We start from the raw sequence: 24,222 nt of genomic DNA on the forward strand, positions 1-24,222 counted from the left end.
CTGGGATTGTGATGCCTCCCGTTTTGGTTTTCTTCTTCAATATAACTTTGGCTAAACGGGGTCTTTTGTGGTTCCATATGAATTTGAGGATAGTTTGTTCTAGTTTTGAGAAGAATATTGGTGCAATTTTGATGGGGATTGCATTGAATGTGTAGATTGCTTTGGGTAGTAATGACATTTTCACAATGTTTATTCTTCCGATCCATGAATATGTTTTTACATTTCTTGGTGTCTTCTTCAATTTCTTTCATAAGTTGTCTATAGTTTTCATCATATAGGTCTTTTACATCCTTGGTTAGGTTTACTCCTAGGTATTTTATGGTTTTTCATGTAATTGTGAATGGGATCAGTTTCTTGATTTCTCTTCCACTGCTTCATTATTGATGTATAGGAATGCAAACAATTTCTGTCCATTGATCTTGTACCCTACAACTTTACTGAATTCATGGATCAGTTCTAGAAGGCTTCTGGTGGAGTCAATCAGGTTTTCCATGTAGAGTATCATGTCATCTGCGAAAAGTGAAAGTTGACTTCTTTGCCAATTCTGATGCCTTTTATTTCCTTTTCTTGTCTGATTGCTGATGCTAGGACTTTCAGCACGATGTTAAAAAATGGTGGTGAGAGTGGGCACCCCTGTTGTGTCCCTGATCTCGGGGAAAGCTCTCAATTTTCCCCCATTGAGGATGATATTAGCTGTGGGCTTTTCATAAATTGCTTTTATAAATGTCTAGGTAAGTTCCTTCTATTCCAACTTTCTCAAGGGTTTTTATTAAGAAAAGGTGCTGTATTTTGTCAAATACTTTTTCTGCATCTATTGACAGGATCATATGGTTTTTATCTTTTCTTTTGTTAATGTGATGTATCACATTGATGGATTTGTGAATATTGAACCAGCCCTGTAACCCAGGAATGAATCACACTTGACCATGATGGATAATTTTTTTTATATGCTGTTGAATTCAATTTGCCAGTATCTTGTTGAGTATTTTTGCATATGTATTCATTAAGGATATTGGTCTGTAGTTCTGTAGTTCTCTTTTTTTGTTGGGTCTCTGTCTGGTTTGGGTATCAGGGTGATGCTGGCTTCATAGAATGAGTTTGGAAGTTTTCCTTCTATTTCTATTTTTTGGAATAGTTTGAGAAGAATGGGTATTAGCTCTGCTTTAAATGTCTGATAGAATTTTCATGGGAATCCACCTGGCCCTGGGCTCTTATTCATTGGGAGATTTTTGATAATGGATTTGATTTCTTCACTGGTTATTGGTCTATTCATGCTATTTCTTCCCATTTGAATTTTGATAGTGCCTGTGCATTTAGGAATTTGTCCATTTCTTCTAGGTTGTCCAGTTTGTTGGCATGTAATTTTTCATAGTAATCTCTAATGATTGCTTGTATTTCTAAGGGATTGGTTGTAATAGATCCACTTTCAGTCCTGATTTTGTCTATCTGGGTGCTCTCTTCTTTCTAAGGAGCCTGGCTAGAGGTTTATCAATTTTGTTTATTTTTTCTAAGAACGAACCCTTGGTTTCATTAATTGCTTGACTGATTTTTTTGGGTTCTATATTGTTTATTTCTGCCCTGATCTTTATTATTTCTTTTCTTCTGCTGGGTTTGGGGTTCTCTTGCTCTTCCCCTTCTAGTTCCATTAGGGCTCTGTTATATTTTGAATTTGTGCTTTTTCTAGTTTGTTGAAATAGACCTAGATTGCAATATATTTTCCTCTTAGGACTGCCTTTGCTGTGTACCAGAGATTTTGGATTGTTGTATTTTCATTTTCATTTGTTTCCATATATTTTTAAATTTCTTCTCTAATTGCCTGAGTAGGCCAATCATTCTTTAGTAGGGTGGTTTTTAACCTCCACATTTTTGGAGGTTTTCCAGACTTTTTTCTGTGCTTAATTTCAAGTTTCATAGCATTGTGACCTGAAAGTGGGTATGGTATGATCCCAATTCTTTTGTATTTATGGAGGGCTGCTTTATTCCCCAGTATGTGATCTATCTTGCAGAATGTGCCATTTGCACTCGAAAAGAAGGTGAATTTCTTAACTTCAGGATGCAGAGTTCTAAATATATCTATCAATTCTATCTGTTCCAATGTGTCGTTCGGGTCCATTGTTTCTTTAGTGATTTTCTGTCTGGTTGATCTGTCCATTGTTGTCAGTGGAGTATTAAAGTTTCCTGCAATTAGCACATTCTTATCAATAAGATTGTTTCTGTGATTGTTTTATGTATTTGGGTGCTCCTGAATTCGGTGCATAGATGTTTATAATTGTTAGCTCTTCCTGATGGAGAGAACCTGTAATTATTATATAATGTCCTTCTTCATCTTTTGTTACTGCCTTTACTTTAAAGTTTAGTTTGTAATATAAGTATGGCTACTCCGGCTTTATTTTGGCTTCCAGCTGCATGATAGATATTTCTCCATCCCTTTACTTTCAACCTGAAGGTATCGAAGGTCTACAATGAGTCTCTTCTAGACAGCAAATAGATGGATTTTGTTTTTTTATACATTCTGCTACCCTGTGTCATTTGCTTGGAGCATTTAGTCCATTGACATTCAGTGTTTTTATTGAAAAATATCGGTTTAGATTCATTGTGTTCTCTCTAGAATTCATGATTATAGTGGTGTCTCTGGCACCTTGTATTCTTTGCAACATTTTCCTTATAGAGTCCCTCTTAGGATTTCTTGTAGGGCTGGTTTGGTGGTCATGGATTCTCCCAATTTTTCTTTATTTGGGACCACCTTTATCTCTCCTTCTATTTTGAATGACAGGCTTGCTGGATAAAGAATTCTTGGCTGCATGTTTTTTCTGTTCATCACATTGAAGTTTTCCTGCCATTCCTTTCTGGCCTGCCAAGTTTCATTAGATAGGTCTGTAAGCACTCTGATAGGTGTCCCTGTGTATGTTAGGGCCCTTTTATCCCTAGCTAACTTTCAGAATTCTCTCTTTATATTTTGCTAGTTTCACTATGATATGTCATGCCGAAGGTCAATTCAAATTACGTCTTAAGGGGGTTCTTTGTGCCTCTTGCATTTGAATGTCTATTTCTTTCCCCAGATTTGAGAAATTTCTGAGTTATAATTTGGTCTAGTATCCCTTCAGGACCTCTCTCTCCTTCTTCCTCTTCAGGAATCGCTATGGATATGGATGTTGTTCCATTTGATTGTTATCACTCAGGTCTCAAATTCTCCTTTCCTGCTTGTGGATCAATTTCTCTTTTTTTTTTTTTTTTTCTGCCTTTCTCTTTTGCTATAACTGTGTCCTCTAATTCACATGTTCTTCTCTCTGCCTCTTCAATCCTTGAGGTGGCTGCCTCCATTTTATTATTCACCTCATTTATAGCCTATTTTAACTCATCACACCTATTTTGAAAGTCCCTAGTCATTGTATTAGTAGCTTCTCTGATTCTTTTTTCAAGCTCAGTGATTAATTTTATGACAAGTATTTTTAAATCTTGTTCAGTTATGTTGTTTACATCAGTTTTAAGCAGTTCTGTGGCTGTGACTTCTTCCTGGAGTTTCTTCAGGGGAGAGTTCTTTCATTCTTTTCGTCATTTTTGGCTAGTTTTCAGTCTCTTATCAGTTTTTAAAAGCTTGTTGTGCACTGTGCACCTGTTATTATTGCTGTGTTAAAGGAGTCTTATTGACTGTCCAGGGCCTGTCATTTCAGGAATGTACTTTTAATGGTGTCTCTCAGTTTCTCTTGTTGTGCCTTTGATTATTTTATTTCTCTACTCAGCGATATTTGGGACTCTCCATCATGCTTACTTTGGCTTGTTTCTTGGGGTAGCCCTGAAAAGGAAAACAGACAACCACACAGGGAACAACAGAAGCACTGAAATGCACCGACAAATCAAATAAACAAATTAAAAGGGGGAAAGGAAGAAAAGAATTGGAAGAGAGAAGAGAAGAAGAGAAGAAAAAAAAATGGGGGCAGAGACAACAAAGGATAATGGACAGTCTAAAAGGGTATAACCAGGCCAGGGGAGAGATAAGGATGAGATAAGGGAGAATATATCTGGATGGCAAGAGAAAAAAAAAAGGGAGGAAGGAAAAAGGAAAATAAAGAGTAAAAAGTAAAAAAAAACATTTTTAAGTAAAAAAGGTAATAGTAATAAAAAAATAAGTACCAAAAAAAGCAGCAGCTCCCCCTCACGGATAGGTGTGGTTTGGTGTAGGTCTCAGGGGCTGCTTTCAGAGGCCCTCACTAGGTGGTTGCAGAGAGATGAATGGCAGCACCCCAAGCTCTGCTGGAACTAAGCACTGCAGGGTGCTCTCATGAGTCCTATCTCCTTGTGCTGCAGCTGGGCCAAGCTGTATTTTCCAGGCCTGCTTCACTTCAAAATCCTAGTCCATGCACTTTTATGCTACCACAGATTAGATGTACTAGCTTTGGTGGTGGCTTCTTAGCTGGGATCATGTAGGGGGAGGGAGCAGTTTCTCTTGGTGCCAGCTCAGATTCGTTTTGCTGCCTGAGGCGCGGGGTGCTGCTAGAAATGAGGTGAACGCTCCTGCAGCTGCCACCGAAGCATGCGCTGCCACTGCCAACTCCCTCCCCAGATTGCGTAGGGGTGGGGACTGTTTTTCCCTATTGGCATCACTCATTCAGAATTCACATGGCCAGTGCCGGTGGCGAGATACGCTGTGGAAATGAGGTGTGCGCTCCCACAGCCGCAGCCAAAGTGTGTGTCCCCAAGGCCGCCACCTGGGCTGCCGACTCCCTGCCAGGATTGTGCAGGGGTGGGAGCTGTTTTTTCCCTTGTGCCAACCGGGTTCAGGATTCGCGCTGTCCAGCAGTTATATATGGTGTGAGAGTTTTTCTTTCCGTGCGGGGTTAAACGTTCTTTATCTCTTCTCTAGAGACAGTACTATCAGCATGTTCAGTTTCTCTTTCTCTTCCCTTTGTCTCTCAGGGCTCTGCGTGCTTGCCCTGTGTTGGGCTGGGGCTCCTACCTCCCCTGCCCTTCTCGGGCTGGCCCGTTTTCCAATCTCTCCAGTTCACACTCACTCACTCACTCACTCACTCAGGCATCTTTGAGGTTGTCTTCTTTCTGGAGTCTGTATTTTCTCCTTCCACTCTTGCAGATGAGAGTAATGTCCTTCTCAGTTCAATAGATGGGGTGGACAAAGTTTACAGAGCTCCCTTCCTCTCCGCCATCTTGACTCCTCCCCCCCCCCTTTGTTTATTTTCGAAGGAGAGAGATAGAGCGTGAGCAGGGAGAGGGGCAAAGAAAGGAAACCCAGAATCTGAGATGGGCTTCTGGCTCTGAGCTGTCAGTACAAAGCTTGACGTGAGGCTTGAACTCACAAACCGTGAGATTATGACCTGAGCCAAAGTCAGATGCTTAACCAACTGAGCCATCCAGATACCCCTAACACACTTTCATGGTTATTTTAGAGTCTTTATCTCATAATTGCAGTTTCTGATTCATCTAATCTGTTTCTTTCCTCTCATGATTGTAAGTTTCATTTTTCTTCTTTGTATGTGTCATAGCTTTAATTGTACATTGCAAAAAGTGCATAAAAGAATAGCAGAGATTAAAGGAAATGGTATTTTCCCACAGAAAATTGCTCAGCCCTTTGTCAGAATTCTTAGCCCTGCAGAGGCACCAAGTAAGTACCAGTAAGACCTCAGAAATGTCATTGTTAATTTATAGCCTAGACACCAGCTTTTTAAAAATTTTAATGTTTGTTTATTTTTGAGAGAGAGACAGAGACATAGCATGAGTGGGGGAAGGGCTGAGAAAGAGGGAGACACAGAACCTGACACAGCCTCTGAGCTGTCAGCACAGAGCCCAATGTGGGGCTCGAACCCATAAAAGGTGAGATCATGACCTGAGCCGATGTCGGACGCTTAACTGACTAAGCCACCCAGGCGCCTCCAGCTTTTTTGAACCATGAGAGATTTCACTCTGCCTCATAGCCTGTATTCTAGCGTTTTGAGTCACTAGAAATTTCTCTTTGCTCCTTAGTTCCATTCCTATCTTTATGTACCCAAGGAAAGTTCTCTCTGCTCTACTCTTCTGCTTCCAGTCTTTGGCAGTGGCTGCTCTGCACTCAAAAGTGACTGAGAAAGAGTGCTCTCCTTTTTCTGCCTTGTTTGTACACTTGATTGAGCATTCTGTTTACTTAGGATACATCTGACCACCTTATATGTGATCTTTCTAAGTCCTTCTGCTCTTCTCTCAAGCTTTAGCATATTATCCATGTGTCCTTGGTGAGGGCCTATGGTAGATAGCAGGTAGGTGCATACTCTGTGGTCCGGTCTCAGGGATTCTAGTTCATCATGGTAGCTCACTTGTAGTCATTAAAAATTCATTAAAATGTGGCTGGCTCCTCCCTGTTACCTACTATGATGCATTCTTTCCTCCTTCAACTTCTCTACTAGAATGAAATAGCTATACATCTTTACTCTGAAGGGAAGGACTCTTTACTTTCTAGATTTTAGTGTAGTTAGGTTTATTTTCTGTCCTCAGGTCCCTGATAGGTTTAAAAATGGATTTGTAGCTTATCTGATTTGTTGGTATTGTTAGGATAGCAGCAACAATCTTTTGTGAGTCAAAGTTGGAAGGCCTGGAACTTGGATTTTAATGGCTTCTAGTATACAGGAGACAAAGTCAGGATCTAAAGAAGGGTAGGAGGTAGAATCCAAGATTCTAATATAAGCTGGAACTCTAAAAAGGGTTGATGTAGAAACTAACCACTCAAAAGGGAACTTACCTGTTTAGGCTGGCTATAGGATGAGTCAGAAAAGAAAAAAGAAAAAGAATCTACTTGAAAATTTTGAACCACAAGCTCAAACTCATACTTTTGGGGACAAAATTCGCTCTGTGGGGTCTGAATACCACCAGGCCAGATTTCATTTTAAAGTAACCACAGGTTGGTACTGTCCCTATATGCCTGGCAGGAACAAACAAATCTTCCCTGTGTAATTGATATGATACATGGATTTCAGCTCTTTCTGTATTAGAGCAGTCAGAACAGTCATAACTCATGGTCCTGAAACATGTAGCAGCTCCAAAGCACTGGATGCTGGACATACTAACTGATGTTTTTGTCCTTTGTGTGTCCACTGGGCCCTCTCATTATTTTACCAAAAAACAGACTCAAGTGTGCTCAGAGAGAAAGTAGATCTACATGCAGTGGTTCCGTAAGATTGATGGAAGGCTGTATGCTGATACAGGACACCCTACTAGTTTTATGGATGTCTTCAATGTTAACAAGAGTGGTGAGAATGTCCATTGAATCTGTGACCCAAGGGTCACATTGCTGTTCATCAAATTATGCCTGAGGAGGCCAAGTAGAAGTTCGGTGAAATGCGAAGAAAAGTTGACATTTCTAGATTGATTTGGAGCTTGGCCAAGTCAATTAGGCATTTCATCAAGTTCTGCTAGCCCGTGTATATTGACTGAACGTGCTGAATTGGGACACCAACAGGGATAGCGACAAGCTGCTCTTGACATGGCTCATGTAAAAGATGGCAGTAGCTTTGCCACCAGGCTTTCTAAAATACTCATCTTTGGAGAAGACAAGAAACCATGGATTTCCTTGCCCAAAAGAAAGCACTTGCCTCATCATTGCTCAGGATAGAGGCTATTCTCCAAACAGAGCAATGGGTGAAATAATTTCCAGTAAGAAAAATGGAGGGCTCCTTGCAGTTAATTAAGGATATATTAGCACGGGGGCAAAATCAAAACTGTATCGGAAGAGAATTTCTGGGGCACCTGGGTGGCTCAGTCAGTTAAACGTCCAACTTTGGCTCACATCATGATCTTGTGGTTTGTGAGTTTGAGCCCCATGTCAGGTTCTGTACTGAGAGCTTGGAGCCTGGAGCCTGCTTTCGGTACTGTGTATCCCTCTTTCAAAAATTAATTAAAAAAATTTTTTTAAAGGAATTTCCACCAAGGAACGTAAGCTCACAATTTTTTCTTAACGATTAAAGACTATGAAGAAACAAGCCCAAGTAAATGAAAGTCAACAGGAAAATAATAATAAGTTGAAGGGTCAGACTCCCAAGATTGATATTGGAATTACTAGATACAGATTACATATCAACAGTGTTTAGTCTGTCTAAATTTTGTCTGCATAATGAAAATGAGTATCTTAAAATGATAATGTTCAATGAAAAAAAGCAAGTCTAAAATCCTTAACACACATAAACGAATTTTAGGCTACTCATACAGCACCATATAATAGAACAGTTTGAAAAAGCACTAGAACTTATACATCCCAACATGGATGAATCTCAGAAATATAATGGAGAGTGAGAAAAGCATTTGAAAATACATATAATAGGAGTTCTTTTATGAGTTTCAAGACCTAGAAAAATCAAGCATTTTATTATTCAGTGATACATCATATATTATAAAAGTAATTAAAATTTTTTTAATGTTCATTTATTTTTGAGAGACAGATAATTTTTTTAAATAGCTGATAATTGGGGTGGCTCTGTCAATTAAGTGCCCAACTTCAGTTTAGGTCATGATCTCGCAGTTCATGAGTTCGAGCCCCACATCAGCCTCTCGGCTGTCAGCACAGTACCCACCTCAGATCCTCTGTTCCCCCCCCCTACCTCTCTCTGAAAAATAAATAAACTTTAAAAATTAGCTGATAATTTATAATTCAAAATGTTGGTTTCCTATGAAAGGGAAGGAATTGGAGAACATCAGAGAGGGAGTACAGTTGACTTAGATGATTGTGTTGTTTTATTACTTAAACCAGAGGTTTAACACACAGGTAGTTGTTTTCATTATTAATTAAGTATATGAATATGTTTCATTCATTATTTTATATGACTGAATTATTTTTTAAAAACTCAAATCTTGTCTTAAGATCAGTGATCTAAATCCTTGTTAGGAAGACGTCACTGAATATAGTGTTTTTTTATTCTCCAAAGACAAAATATCAAATAGGTCCATCTAGTGGTGGATTAGAGAATCTCAATCAGGGAATAAATAAATAATAAATGAGGATGTAAGGCTTTTGCTCAAAAATAGCCCATTCAACAAATAATCCAGTTACAAAATGGGCATAAGACATGAATAGGTATTTATCAAAGGAGATGTCCAAATGGCCAACCGACACATGAAAGAGATGCTCAATATCACTCATCATCGGGGAACTACAAATCAAAACTACAATGAGATATCACCTCACACCTGTCAGAATGACTAAAATTAACAACACAGGAAAAACGGGTGTTGGGGAGGGTGTGGAGAAAGGGAAACCGTCTAACACTGGGAATGCAGACTAGCACACCCATTCTGGAAAACAGAATGGAGCTCCCTCAGAAAGTTAAAAATAGAACTCCTCTACCATCCAACAGTTGCACTTACTACTAGGTAGGTATCCAAAGGATACAAAAATACTGATTTGAAGGGATACATGCACTTTGATGTTTAATGACAGCATTGTCAACAATAGCCAAATTATGGAAAGAGCCCAAATGCCCACTGACTGATGAATGGATGAAGACGATGTGGTGTATACATACAATGTAATATTACTCAGCATAAAAACAAATGAGATCTTGCCATTTGCAATGACGTGGATAGAGCTAGAGAGTATTATGTTAAGTGAAGTAAGTCAGAGAAATACAAAAAGCATGATTTTACTCAGATGTGGAATTTAAGAAACAAAACAAATGAGCATGGGGGGAAAGAGAGAGAGGCAAACTTTTTTTTACCTGTCATAGGCATATTTTTTTCCCCTTACTTACAATGCTGTGACACTTTCCTCCAGACCTCCTATTCTTTATTGAATTGTCACTGAGCATTAGAGAACTCCTTCCTACTTACCCCCTTCTTTTTTTTTTTTTTTTTTTTTTTTGCCTTAGCTCAAATGCTGCCCTCACCTTGACTCTAAGGTCATGAGATGCATTCATGCAGCTGTTCAAGATTTAGGTCACTCTAGATATGTGAATAAATTATTGAATGAAAATGTGCAGAGTACATAACTGTAGCATATGTTCCCCCCTTTTTTTTTTTTTAAGTTTCTTTAGTTTGAGAGAAGGAGAGTGCTCACATGGGCAGGGCGGGGGGCAGAGAGGGAGAGAGAGGAGAGGAGAATCCCAAGCAGGCTCCACACTGTTCACCAGTGGGCTAGTGAGTTTCAATGTAGGGTTCAATTCCATAAAGCATGAGATCATGATCTGAGCCAAAATCAGGAGTTGAATACTTAACCCACAGAGCTACTCAGGCACCTGTATATTTTTTAAAAGAATATATATGTGTTTTCATATATCTAGACTATCTGGGGAAGGACACACAAGAAACCCATAACCTAGGCCTTTGGCGTGGTGAGGGGAGGACTCTTGGGGAAATTGAGAAAGAGAATTTGTTTTTCTTTTACTGTCACCTTATTGATGCTCATTGAGTTTTGTTGCAATGTGCATATATTGCTTCCTCATACAGATTTTAAAGAGAGGAATTGCTATGTATTCTATACATGTTGATGCCATCACCCTGATAAACTTCCTACAGATTAAGCACATTGATGCTTTCTAACAGATTTCATATCTTATGCACTGGATATATGTGTATAAACATGTATATGTTAGTGCGCTGTGACTGTGGCAAGACAAACTTGGGTTGTCAGGAGAAGGGTCCTGCTTGGATCAAAAGACTCTCTTGTGTGTCTTTGGACCTACTCATTGCCCTTAATATTTAGCTATGATTTTTAGCTTAAAATGATTTATCATACAACTGACTTTTTTTTCCCAATTAGGTTGAGAAAAGATCAGGTTACCCTTTTTGTTTATGTTTGAGTCTTAATACTTTGTAAACCGTGTGAAACATAACAGTAATCTCAAACTGGCACATAACCTTTGCAAAGATCTACTTTAGTCACTGACTGGAAGCAACACTATAATTTCTTTTATCTTTGCAAACCCCAGGAAGAATGTGCAGTCAGGTATCACCAGTGAAAAGGAGTGTGTTCTGAGCAAATCTTTTGTAGTGGTTGGAGAGTGCTTGCTTCCTCAACATTCCCTCCCCTTCCCGTTGTAAGGCAGCGTGAGGAGGAAACTGACCTGACCTAGCCTTACCACTGTATTTGGGGAAATGTAAATTTGTCCCCAAAGATTGAAGATAAAGACTTCTTTTGGTGGCTGAGGGAGAGGCAATTTCTCTCCTCTGCTGGATGTAAACAAAGGAGTAGGCAAGCCTGATTGTAACCGGTAGCTGTCCTAGAGGCTGGAGGGAAAGCCAGACATGTATGGATACAGACGCTGTGGTTACAGAGCCAAGAGAGAGAGAAAAGCTGTGTTCTTGATGACACAAGTGAGTCACTCAACCAACCAAGCCTAGAGGCCACCTCATCTCTGGGCCTCATGTAAATGCCAGCTGGTTGGTGTTTTATTGTTTGAGTCAAATAACTTTGGTTGGTTTTTCTATTTATGTTGAAAGGATCCTGATGCATATTTCAATAGAACAGTAAGAAAAACCCTCAGTAAGTAAATGACACAATATCAAGGCTAGATTTTGAGTATTTTTCTCCTGTTGAATTACTTGAATATTTTATTTATAAAAGTGCAAATACATTTCAGAGATTCACATGAAGGACTGGGTTGTACATTCTCCTACTAGGATGGTGTAGTGTCTTAGTCTGTTCAGACTCTGCTTTAGCAGAAGACCACACACTGGGGGCCTTAAACAGCAGGTATTTATTTCTCCTGGTTCTGGAGGCTTGAAGGTAGAGATCAGGGTACCAGCAGGTCAAGGTCTTGGTGAAGACCTCTTCCTGGTTAACAATGGCCACCGTTTTTCTGGCATGCTCACATGGCAGAGAGGGGTCGCTTCTTTCATGGCTCTTTTTATACAAGCACTAATTTCACTGATGAGAGCTCCACCCTCAAAACCTTATTACCTCCCAAAGGTCCTACCTCCCAATATCATTACATTTGGGATTAGGGCTTCGACAAGTGAATTTGGGGGAGACATAGACTCTCAGTACATAGCATGGAGTATAACATGAATAATACTAAGTGGTAATCCAGGTAAACTCTCTGTTGTGTGAGAGAGATAAAGAACCCTAGGTTAACGATTGAGCAAAATTAGCACATGCTTAGGTGTTCTAACAAAAACACCTATAACATAATAGCATATTATTGTGCTATAACAAAAATACTATAACAACAAATATTTATTTCTGACAATTCTGGAAGCTGGAAAGTCCAAAATCAATGTACCAGCAGATAGAGTATCTAGTGAGCACCCTCTTCTTGGTTCTTTGATGGCCATCATTTCTGGTTTTGTTCTTGTGAGTTGGTTTGTTGTTTTGTTTTGTTTTGTTTTTTACCTCCCTGTGTTCTCACATGGAGACAGAGATCAGGAAGCCCCTCTCTGGGGCCTCTTTCATAAGGGCGCTAATTCCATTCCCAAGAGCTTCACTCCTAATCACCTCCCCAAAACCCCTCCCTTTTAATATCTTCACATTGGGGTCAGCATATGAATTTGGGGAGGATATATTCAGTCTGCAGCATTAGAGCACTAGAGAAAGAGGGGCACCACAGAGCTTTATCAAGTTATAACAAAATCAGTTTTAGATCAAGTTTTAGGAATTCAGTACATCCTAGTGCTTAATCTAGAAACTAACCCTATGATTCAGAAGCTACATTTAAGTTGGTTGGCTTTTTATCCCTGTATCTAGCTACTCTGTTGATTGTACATTGTAAATTCCTAGTTCAGTTTTTTTTTTCATGTCTTTAGGTATATTCAAGTTCTCTATTTTTCTTTGAATCAGTTTTAACAAACTCAATATATATTTATAGGAAATTGTCTATTTTGTGTACATTTTCTGACTTAATGTCAGAAAGTTGTTTGCAATAATATTTTAGTTTATTTTTTAAAAAATTTTTAATGTTTATTTACTTTTGAGAGAGGGGAAAGAGTACAAGTGGAGGAGAGGCAGAGAGAGAAGGAGATGCAGAATCTGAAGCATCAGATCAGAATCTGAAGCTGTCAGCACAGAGCCTGTCAGCACAGGACTCGAACCCACGGACTGTGAGATCATGACCTGAGCCAAAGTCAGAGGCTTAACTGACTGAGCCACCCAGGTGCCCTCTTTTATTTTTAAAATCCCTGCAGTATGTGTTTGTTACATCCTCTTTTTTATTTCAACTATTTTAAATTTTTTCCTAGTCTTTGTCTTTACCAGTCATGTCAGGGTTTTAATTTTCTCTCATTTACTAGTCTTTCTAAACAGCTTTCTTGATGATGGTAAACAATCTTAAAACAAACAAAAGAGTAAAGAAAAGGGAATATTTCTTCCACATGTTAGAATGCGTAAAACAGACACTACAAAGACATAGTCATAAATGAGATTAATATGTGTGTACATATGTTTGTGCGCATATATGTATATGCATATCATATATATGCTTTGTAAACCTCATCAATAAGGTACATGAGCAGTTGAGTCACAGAGAAGGACTATCAGCTAATAAGCAGTTTCAATCTAATGGTGTTAATCATAACACAAATCCAAAGACTAATAAAATACCACTTACATCTTATAAATAAGAGAAAAAGTAAACAAGAGTAATAGTTAATTTAGGTATGTCTTCAAGATAACTGGTTAGCTCAACAGTTGTAAAAATTATTCTTTAATGCATTTTGGATCCCTGTTGGACAATATGCATTAAACCCATCGAAATAAGACCCACATCCATTGTTCTAGTGAGGAGTATCATAAGGATTTATTTTAAAATAATGCAAAAGGTAAAAGTATATTCATGATGATGTTTTATGCACCATTAACTGTAAAATTGAAAATTGAAAAACTTTAAATACTCAACAATAGAGGGAGCAGTCAGGAATAGCATCCTCTATAAACTGGATTAAACATTACATGATTCTGAAAAATTAAAAATGCAGAGTTTGATATGTGTATCACCATTTATTGAGCACTTACTGTGAAGCAGATACTTTATATATATTGCTTCTAAATCTCATAATCAGTCTGCAAATTAAGTACTTTTCCTTCTCAGTGTAAGGCTTCTAGGTCTGGTGCTTTTTTTTTTAATAAAATTTTTTTTTTACATTTATTATTGAGAGACAGAGACCAAGCACAAATAGGGGAGGGACAGAGAGAGGAGGAGATACAGAATCCGAAGCAGCCTCCAGGCTCTGAGCTGTCAGCACAGAGCCCAACAAGGGGCCTAACCCATGGACCTAACCCTGAGATCATGATCCAAGCTGAAGTCGGATGCTCAACCGACTGGACCCCCCAGGCACCCCTCGGTCTGGCGCTTTATGAAATTAAGTCACTTGCTCACGGTAGCACAGCTAGCAAAGTGGAGCGGGGTCCGAATCCTGTGCCAGTGCTGGGCCCGCCACACCTGTGCCCGGTGAGAGGGGAAAGGCCCTTCTCCCCATCCCTGCTGAAGGAACGTATGGCCTTTGGCAGCCACATTCTGTAGTATGTGATTTCTGCACTTTCACAGCAACCGCCTTTCCTGTCGTCCTCGGGGTGGGGTCTCACCCAAGGGCAGCCAATCCAAGCTCAGGCTAGTAGCTTTTGATAAGGTCTGCCATGGAATGTTCTGCTAGAGAAGAGAGGGATTATCTCCTTTCTTACTCTTATTTCTCTACTTTTAGGAATAATGAGCAAATCGGACAGTTGTTGGGGGAACTGAACTAGGAGAATGGGGGAAAGCTTAGAGAGCATTTCATAATGCTCTCAAGAGCACTGCTAACTGGATGAGATAGAAGTCCACTGCTAGGTCACCCACGCCAGCGGGACGGGTGAGTTCAAATCAGGCAGAAGAAAATAATCAAAATGTGAAATAAGAGGAAATGGTTGTCAGTCACACTAAATTCTGCAAATAATGCCTGCATCTACAAAATCATGCTCATTACACAATCTAGTCCCTTCATAATCTTGTCACTTCTCCGGGCTCCTCTCTTAACTCCAGTTAAGTCAAACCACTCGTGTGTCTATAAGCACATGAGCTGGTTATCAGTTTATTGCTTCTCAGCTCCAGATTTACCCTTTGCCTGAATTAATAAGTATATCACGCCTTCCTCTCCATAGAATGCACTTTTGTTTGTCTAGCTTATTCCTTTGCATCTTCCTCGACTGGGTTCAAGAGAAACTTGCTCTGAAATGCTTTCCATGATCTTTTCCATCACACTGAATCCACCTGAGCACAACTCCATGGAGACCCTCTTGGCCTTAACAGCTTTACACCAGGAGTTCATCTGAGTAGTGATCAGGTATGAAATAAACAGGAAACAGAAGAGAGGATGAAGTAGCAGCTGTCACAGGCAGTGACTGAGGGACCAACATAATGCCAGCTCCGAGAAGTGTTTCCTCAAGAGACACAGGCAGACACTGGGTTATAATTGTTCACACATCCTTTATTTTACTTCCTGAGTGAAAGTAGATATATCGTATATATCTGCATACATACGCATATAAAGTATTAGTTGTTATGCTTCAATATTTATGTATATTTGAAAGCCTGGAATGGATAGACTTTTTACCCATTTGTAACTAGGGCAAAACCGATCTGGCTCTACATTAATGAGAATGACACACTATAATAGCAATTTGTGTTACAAACTGTTCTTAAGGCAACCATCTGTACTACACAAATAAATTTGCCTCTGAAACTGCAAGACAACACTTACCCAGAGTCTGCGGAGAATCCAGATGCAAATTTGCCTGGCTCCCTGCCTTTGCTGTGCCTCTCTGGCTTACCAGTTTGTGAGGAAATTTATACATAAAATTTAAAAGCTGGCTCAAGACTCCAATGTGAGGCAGAGACATAATAGCAGCAATTTGGGTTTATGTACGTAGAATATTTGTCCCAAACAATCAGATCATTTCAAAATATGCTCTCATTCATTTATACCACATTATCAAAAGCCAAAAAAGTTTAAATAAATATTTTAAAGCAATTCGAAGTAAGAAGTGTTTGCAGCAGTCTGCATTAGTGTGAACCAGACATGGGTGTTGTAATGTGTATGTCCTTTAGGGAATAATGTTCCTTAGGGAATAGCGCTTTCCATCCAGACGTTTCTCGCCAACTGGTGGTTTGAAGTCCCATAAGGTTTTATTTCTTCATCTCTGATGCCTAAGATCTCTACCACACACTGAGCTCAGAAGTAGAGGTAAACAAAATCGTAAGACTCAACCTTTGGAACACATAAAACTTATAGCTTAACTATACTTGTCTTCCCCCAGCTTTCCTGAGCTTTAATCACATTTAAGGTATATATAAATTGAAGCTGTACCATTGTGGTGATTTGGTACACATCCCTTTTGTGAAATGTTTACCACAAAAAGGTTAGTTAATGCATTCTTTGCATCACGTAACACCATTCACTGGTGTTAATATGAGAGCATTCAAAATCTACTCTGTGGCCGTTTCTCATCTACAGTGCAGTGCTGTTAACCGTGGTCCCTGTGCCCGGCATTCGAGTCCTAGAACTTACTCTGCTTATAACTTGAAGTTTGTACTCTTTGATCAACCTCTCAATTCCCCATCTCCGGTCCCTGGCATCCATGGTTCTACTCTTTGCTTCTGTGAATTTACCTTTTTAAAATTCTACACTTGAGAGGTCATATAATATTTGTCTTTTCTGTCTGACGAAATTTACTTCGCCTAGTGCACTCTAGTGCCATCCATGTTGTTGCAATGGCAGGATTTCCTTCTTTTTAAAGGCTGAATAAACATTTTTGTGTGTGTGTGTGTGTGTGTGTGTGTGTGTGAATCCCTCGACAGACACTACGGTGCTTTTCGTGCCATGGCTATTGTGAGTAATTCTGCAGTGAGCACAAGAGTGTGGATGCCTCTTTGAGACAGTGATTTCATTTCCTTTGAATACACACTCAGCAGTGGAATTGCCAGATCATAGAATAGTTCCTTTTTAATTTTTTCCCATTTTTAATGTTCTGAGTAACCTCCACACTGTTTTCCGTAGCGGCTGGCACCAAGTTACATTCCCATCAGCAGTGCACCAGGCGTTCCCTTTTCTTGACATTCTTGCTGACACTTGTTATCTCCTGTCTTTTTGACACTAGCCATCCTACCAGGGGTGAGGTGATCTCTCACTGTGGTTTTGGGTCACATTTTTCTGATGATGAGTGATGCTGAGCACCTTTTCATGTACCTGCTGGCCATTTGTAGGTCTTCTGTTGAAAAGTATCTACTCAGGGCCCATTTTTTAATTGGGTTATGTATGTGTGTCTGTGCGTGTGTTTTGCTGTTGAGTTGTATGAGCTCCTTTTATATTTTAGATATTAATTCCTTGTCCGAGAGGCGGTTTGCAAATATTTTCTCCCATCCCATAGGTTACCTATTCATTTTGTTCCTTATTACTTTTGCTGGGCTGAGCTTTATGTTAATTTTATTTCATTCTAAGTGTACTTTTTCACCCTCATCTCCCCACCCACCTCCCCTGTTAGCCATCAGATTGTTCTTTATAAGAGTCTGTTTCTTGGTTTGTGTCTCTTTTTTTCTTTGCTTGTTTTGTTTCTTAAATTCCACACATGAGTAAAATCATATGGTATTTGTCTTTTTCTGACTTATTTCACTTGACATTATATGCTCTAGCTCCATCCTCTAGCTCCTTCCATGTTGTTGCAAATGGCAAGGTTTCATTCTTTTTTATGGCTGAATAATATTCCATTGTATATATACATCACTTTTTTTTTTTTATCCATGTATTGATGGAGAGTTGGGCTGCTTCCATAGTTTGGCTGTTTATTTATTTTAAAAAAATTTTATGTCTTTATTTTGAGAGACAGAGAGTGAACAGGGGAGGTTCAGAGAGAGAGAGAGGGAGACACAGAATCGGAAGCAGGCTCCAGTTCCTGAGCTATGAGCACAGAGCCCGACATGGGGGTCGAACCCACAGACAGTGAGATCATGACCTGACCTGAAGTCAGATGCTTAACCGACTGAGCCACCCAGGCACCCCAGTAGTTTAGCTATTTAAATAGTGCTACAACAAACATAAGGGTGCATATATCCATTTGAATTGGTGTTTTTGTATTTTGGGGGTAAATACCTAGTTCTATTTTAAATTTTTTGAGGAACTTCCATAATGTCTTCCACAGTGGCTGCACCAGTTTTCATTTCCACCAACAGTGCAAGAGGGTTCCTTTTTCTCCACAACCTTGCCAATACTGTTGTTTCTTGTTTATTTTATTTTAGCCATTCTGACAGGTGTGAGGTGATGGCTCATATATAGTTATATATAGAACATATATAATATATAAATAAGTATATAACGTCATACATATATAATTTATGATGTTTCTTTGGTGGTGGCACGTTTCCTTAATTTTCACCATCCTTCTAGCCGTATATAGATATCTGCACATTTGAAGACACAATCACCTCTTCCAGTCTTTATGGGAGAGTCTGTCTTTGGTTAGGAAAGACCTCTATCCCCGTGGGTGGGGACAAGCTGGAGCATGTTGGAGCCCTGGGTCTGGCAGTACGGAGCGCCACATGTAGGGGCCTGTCCAGGTCCCGTGGTTGTGATGTCCATCTTCTCAGGCTGCTGGGGTCCATGACAGCACCTACACGACTCTAGACAAGGACTGCGGAGGGATTGCATGGCTACAAGGCCTATTGGAGTCCGCAGTGGTGCCTCAGGTCCAGTGGTGAGGGACCAGGGTAGGCAGCAGCGGTGCCCAGAGCTGGTGATGTGCAGATACTTGGTTATGGGGAGCAGCTACGAATGCCTAGTAGTGGCAGGGGTTGGATCAGACACAGCGGCGGTGGCCAGGGCCAGCAGCAAGGTACCATAGCTAACCGAAAATACACGAGCGGCTGTAGGGGCTCTTTCTGTCCACATGCACTCCGTAGCCGCAGAGTCACCCTGTAGGCACAGCAAAGCAGGATGTAAGCCAACGATGGGAGTTAGCGTGGGGGGCACGCACATGCATAGTTGGAAGGGCTAGCTTGGGGGAGGGCCCAGCAGTGCAGGCCAGTGCCAGGAGGCGGGGCTGGATCTGGGCTCATCTGCAGCTGCAAGGGCCCTGGCTGTTAGCATTTGCTCTAGTGACTGCAGCATCTCTCTGTGGGTGCCAGCATGGGCTGGCAGAGGCTGGTGGTGGAAATCAGGCCAGCAGCGTGTAGGTGCACAACCAGAGGGGGACCCGCTAGCCCAAATGTGCACACAATGGTGAGGCGTCAGCATCCAGGCTGGCGGCGTGTACTCGCACAGCCACAGAGGCCAGGGCTGGCTGCCGGCACGGATAGCAGTTCTGGAAGGGAGCAGGACTGGGGACAGTAACGGGGGCATCAGGTAGCTGGCCCCTGTGACTGGGGAAACCTTTCAGGGAACCCTCAGTGGTGAAATCTGTAGGGGTCCGTGGCAGCTCTGTTGGTCACTGGTTTCTTCAGTGGCAAAAGCTACCATTGTCCTCTGCAGAGCAGGTCACTGGGAGCCACAGTCAGTCCTGCTGGGTAGCTCTGCTGTTCTTTCTTGTTCCTCGCTACCTCTGTATGTCTCAGCCTTTTCAGTCTCTGGTGGCATGAGACCAAAGTGGGTCCTTTGTGCGATGCCCCAGAAGGCTAGGGGAGCTGGTCACTCTCTCTGCTCTCCCTTGGCCTGTGAGGGAACCCTTGGTACTGGGCACCACCCTCCCTGTGTGGTGGTTCTCAGGTTTTCTGTTCCAATGTGTTGCTTGCTAAAGTTTTAAGTGGACCCTGAACTCTAGGAGGGCCATTTTTGTTTGTGGACAGCTAATTGTTGATCTTTATGGGTGGATGGAGGGTGGGGTCTCCTACTCTGCTGCGGTGGTGAGGACACTCAGCTTAATTTTTTCATGTTTTTTATTTTTAAACAAGCTCTGGCTAGTTCTATTAAAAATTTCCATGATTTACTTTTCACCATTCTGTTCTGGCATGTTTCTAATGGTATCAGAATCGCCTGGACAATGATAGCCAGTGTTTATATTCTGTAGTACTTCCCACATGCTGTGCCCAATTCAGTAGTATTGCCACTGTAGTGATGGACACGAGTTTTGGCCAGCATGGCGGAGTGCTCTATTTCAGATCTCCTCAAGGCTGGGCAGTTGCTGGGGAGGATGACCAGTTTCGCTTTGCCATTCTGATTGTTTTCAGAGTCTGCTTGTACCCCAGCACGTACTTCCCACTTTTCATAACAAGTTGGAGCCTAGAATTGATCGACTCAAGTGACTTTTTGGTCATCTTTGTGGCCACCATCTTCCTGCCTTAGGTGTGGTGTGGCCCCAATCTAGAACATACAGAGGACAGGACAGGGAGTACAGGATTGGAGCTCCAAATGGTAACTTGCTGGGCTCCCCGCTGCCTAAACCTCAGCCCTGCAGAGCCCACCACCAAGCTTGGCTTAATTATTCTTAACGGTAACTTGGCACCTCTTCTAAAAATAAGTCATTTGATGGGGCGCCTGGGTGGCTCAGTAGGTTAAGTGTCCGACTTCGGCTCAGGTCAGGATCTCCTGGTTTGTGGGCTTGAGCCCCGCGTTGGGCTCTGTGCTGAGAGCCTGGAGCCCATTTCAGATTTCTGTGTCTCCCTTTCTCTCTGCTCCTCCCCCATTCATGCGCGGTTTCTGTCTCAGTAATAAACATTAAAAATTTTTTTTAAAAGACATTTGTTTTCTAGCATGCATTTAAAAGCTTCTTATTAAAAAAAATTGGAATGTATAGAAAAGCAAAAGGAAGAAAATGAAGCTATCTGCAATCTAACGTTTGGGAATAGCTACTGTGGTACATTTTTCTTTCAGTCTTTTTTAAGTGCTCCTGTCAAAATATACATTTTATGTAGTTCATACAGATCTGGTTTCCCAAATGAAACATAATGTGAATTTTTAAAGTGGCAAAATATTCTTCACAAAGTCTATTAAAACTTTTTCTAGTGTTTATTTTTGAGAGAGAGACAGAGTGCGAGTGGGGAAGGGGCAGAGAGAGGGAGACACAGACTCCGAAGCAGGCTCCGGGCTCTGAGCTGTCAGCACAGAGCCCAGTGTGGGGCTTGAACACACAAACTGTGAGATCATGACCTGAGCTGAAGTCAGACACTTAACCAACTGAGCCACCCAGGTGCCCCTGGGATTGTTTTCTTAATTTCACTTTCTGCTGCTTCATTATTATAGGAATGCAACAGATTTCTATACATTGAATTTGTATCCTGCAACTTTTATTGAATTCATTTGTCAGTTCTAGTAGACTCTGGTGGAGTCTTTAGGGTTTTTTAAATACAGTATCATGTGAAAGTTTTACTTCTTATCAATTTGGATGCCTTTTATCTCTTTTTGTTGTCTCATTGCAGTGGCTAAGACATCCAGTATTATGTTGAATAAAAGTAGTGAGTGCGCACATCCAGTCTTGTTCCTAATCTTACAGGTAAAGCTCTCAGTTTTTCCTCATGGTTAGCTGTGAGTTTTTCATTTAAGGCCTTTATTATGTTGAGGTATGTTCTCTCTAAACCAGCTTTGTTGAGGGTTTAAATCATGAATGGATGTTGTATTTTGTCAGATGCTTTTTCTATAACTACCAAAAGGATCATATGGTTTTTATCCTTTCTCTTATTGATGGGATGTGTGATATTGATTGACTTGTGAATATTGAACTACCCTTACATGCTGGAAATAAATCCCACTTGATTGTGGTGAGTGATTTTTTTTTTTTTAATGTATTGTCAGATTCAGTTTGCTAGTATTTTGTTGTGGGTTTTTGCATCTGTGTTCATCAGAGATATTGGCCTGCAGTTGTCTGTGTGGCTGGCTGTGGTGTCTGTGTCTGGTTTTGGTATCAGGGTATTACTGGCCTAATTGAATGTATTTGGAAGTGTTTTTTTCCTCTTCTATTTTTCGGAATAGTTTGAGAAGAATAGGTTTCAATTCTTGTTTAAATATTTAGTAGAATTCATCTGTGAAGACACCTGCTCCTGGACTTTTGTTTGTTGGGAGTTTTTTGATTACTGATTCACTTCATTGCTAGTAATTGGTCTGTTCAAATTTTCTGTTTCTTCCAGTAGGCTGTATGTTTCTAGGAATTTATCTGTTTCTTCTAGGTTGTCCAATTTGTTGGCATATAGTTTTTTATAATCCCTTAAAATTGCTTGTATTTCTTTGGTGGCTGTTATTACTTCTCTCTCATTTGTGATTTTATTTGGCTCTTTCTTTTGATGACACTGGCTAGGGGTTTATCCATTTTGTTGATCTTTTCAAAGAACTAGCCCCTGGTTTCATTGGGCTGTTATATTTTTAATTTCTATACCCTTTATTTCAGCTTTAATCTTCGTTATTTCCTTCTGTCTACTGGTTTTGTGCTTTGTTCTTTTTCTGCCTTCTTTTGGTGTAAGGTTAAGACATTTTTTTCTTCTTTAGGTAGGCCTATCATGATAAAATTCCTTGTAAAACAGCTTTTTCTGCATCCCAGAGATTTTGGACTCTTGTGTTTTCATTTGTCTCCATATATTTTTTGATTCCACTTTGATTGATTTCTTGGTTGACCTATTCATTGTTTAGTATATTTAATATTTGTGCTATTTGTGTATTTGTGCTCTTTCCAGATTGTTTCTTGTGGTTGATTTATAGTTTTATACCATCGTGATCAGAAAAGATGCATAGTATGACTTCAATCTTTTCAAATTTGTTGAGACTCATTTTGTGGTCTAACTTGTGATCTCATCTGGAGAATGTGGGTTTTGGGTTTTTTTTTTTAAATGTTTGTTTTTGAGGGAGTGAGCGAGCAAGTGCACAGGAGGGGCAAAGAGAGGACACAGAATCCCAAGCAGGCCCCACACGGCCAGTGCAGAGCCCAGTGCGGGGCTTGAACCTACAAAGTCATGGGATCATGACCTGAGCTGAAGCCAAGACTAGGATGCTTAACTGACTGAACTACACAGGCACCCCTACATTTTTTAAATGTTTATTTTTGAGAGGGAGAGACAGAGACAGAGGATCTGAAGTGGGTTCTGTGCTAATAGCAGAGATCCCAATGTGGGGCTTGACCTCACAAAACACAAGATCATGACCTGAGCCAAAGTGGGATACTTAACCAACTGAGCCACCCAGGTGCCCCTATCCCTTCACTTCCATCTGTCTCTGTCTTTAGGTCTGAAATTATAGATGGGTCTTGTTTTTATATCTGTTCCATCATCATAGGTCTTGAGAGCATTTAGTCCATTTACAAGGAATGGGCACTATCACGTAGCTCTTCTGGAAAGCAGATTCTCCTCATTCTCAGGATTTTTGTGTTGTTGCTCTTTGGGCTTTTTCTGTGTGGCTGAAGTCTCTGCTTGATTAGCTTATTGGCGAGCTAATAGTTGGACATAGATTTCCTTAGATGCCTAGAGCCAAAGTCTCCCAGTCTTTGCAAAAGGTCTCTAAGTGTGTATTGGGCATGCCTTCAGCATTCAGCCATATGTTTAGAACTCTGTTTTCCCTTAAACCTGGAGGCTCTGCTCAAGCAGACTGTAGCCCGAAGTGAGAGCTCAGGGCCTTCTTGGTGCTTTCCTGAGCACGTGCATGGTGCTGGCCTTGCCCACCACCTCGTGCATCTGCATGGACTTCTAGAGTCCCAGGAATAAGAGCATTTCCGAGCTCCATAGAGATGTCTTATTCCTTAGTTTTTTCTTTTACCCCAGAACTTTTTGGTCGTCCTGTTGTGTTTTTTGAACACCAGCTCCTTTCTGCTACTTCCAGTGGTTGCTGGGCTACTTGCGATTGTGGGCTGTTGGTGTTCATGGCCCCCATAGGTGTGGGATGGGAATAGGGCAGGTTACAGTGCCACAAGGCTCACAAGGCCAGGATTCAGCCGGTTGTTTCTTAAGTTTCCCAATTGCTTAAATTTTAGATTAGTTGCCAGAGTTCTAGTTGACTGACAGTTTTTGCCGGTGTTCTCACACTTTTTATAGAGAAGTTTTAGAGGTCCTTACTGTTATTTTTACTCATATCACCCATATCTTCTTAAATTTAGATTTTTAAGCTGAAAATAATTTTGTCAAGTGTGTTTTAAGAGGTCTATTTATAAAGAACATTGATGTAGATCTTCCAATAGCCAAATATTTTATTGAGGAATGAGATGCTGGAGGGGAAAAAAAGCACTGAGGGAATGATGAGTTTAATTTATATCCTAATTCTATAAGTGGTCTATCTGACTAGGAGGTCTGTGTATTAAATAATCATGAGAAATGGCTATTATTTCTACTTTAAGAAAAAATCAGGACTGTTATTAGGAATTGAGGTGGTAACGTGGCCTCTGGCCATGTT

The 24,222-nt window shown here is 40.5% G+C and overlaps 1 long non-coding RNA gene and 1 pseudogene across 1 annotated transcript in view; one reads left to right on the forward strand and one right to left on the reverse strand.

Moving 5' to 3' along the window:
- The window catches only part of LOC115272193, a 69,518-nt gene that overhangs the window by 36,307 nt on the left and 8,989 nt on the right, over positions 1-24,222 (forward strand). The window lies entirely within an intron of this gene.
- Positions 19,844-20,189, reverse strand: LOC115272192 (annotated as a pseudogene).

The sequence above is a fragment of the Suricata suricatta genome, chromosome 11 (genome assembly GCF_006229205.1).
Source record: "Suricata suricatta isolate VVHF042 chromosome 11, meerkat_22Aug2017_6uvM2_HiC, whole genome shotgun sequence".
NCBI classification, from domain to species: Eukaryota; Metazoa; Chordata; class Mammalia; order Carnivora; family Herpestidae; genus Suricata; species Suricata suricatta.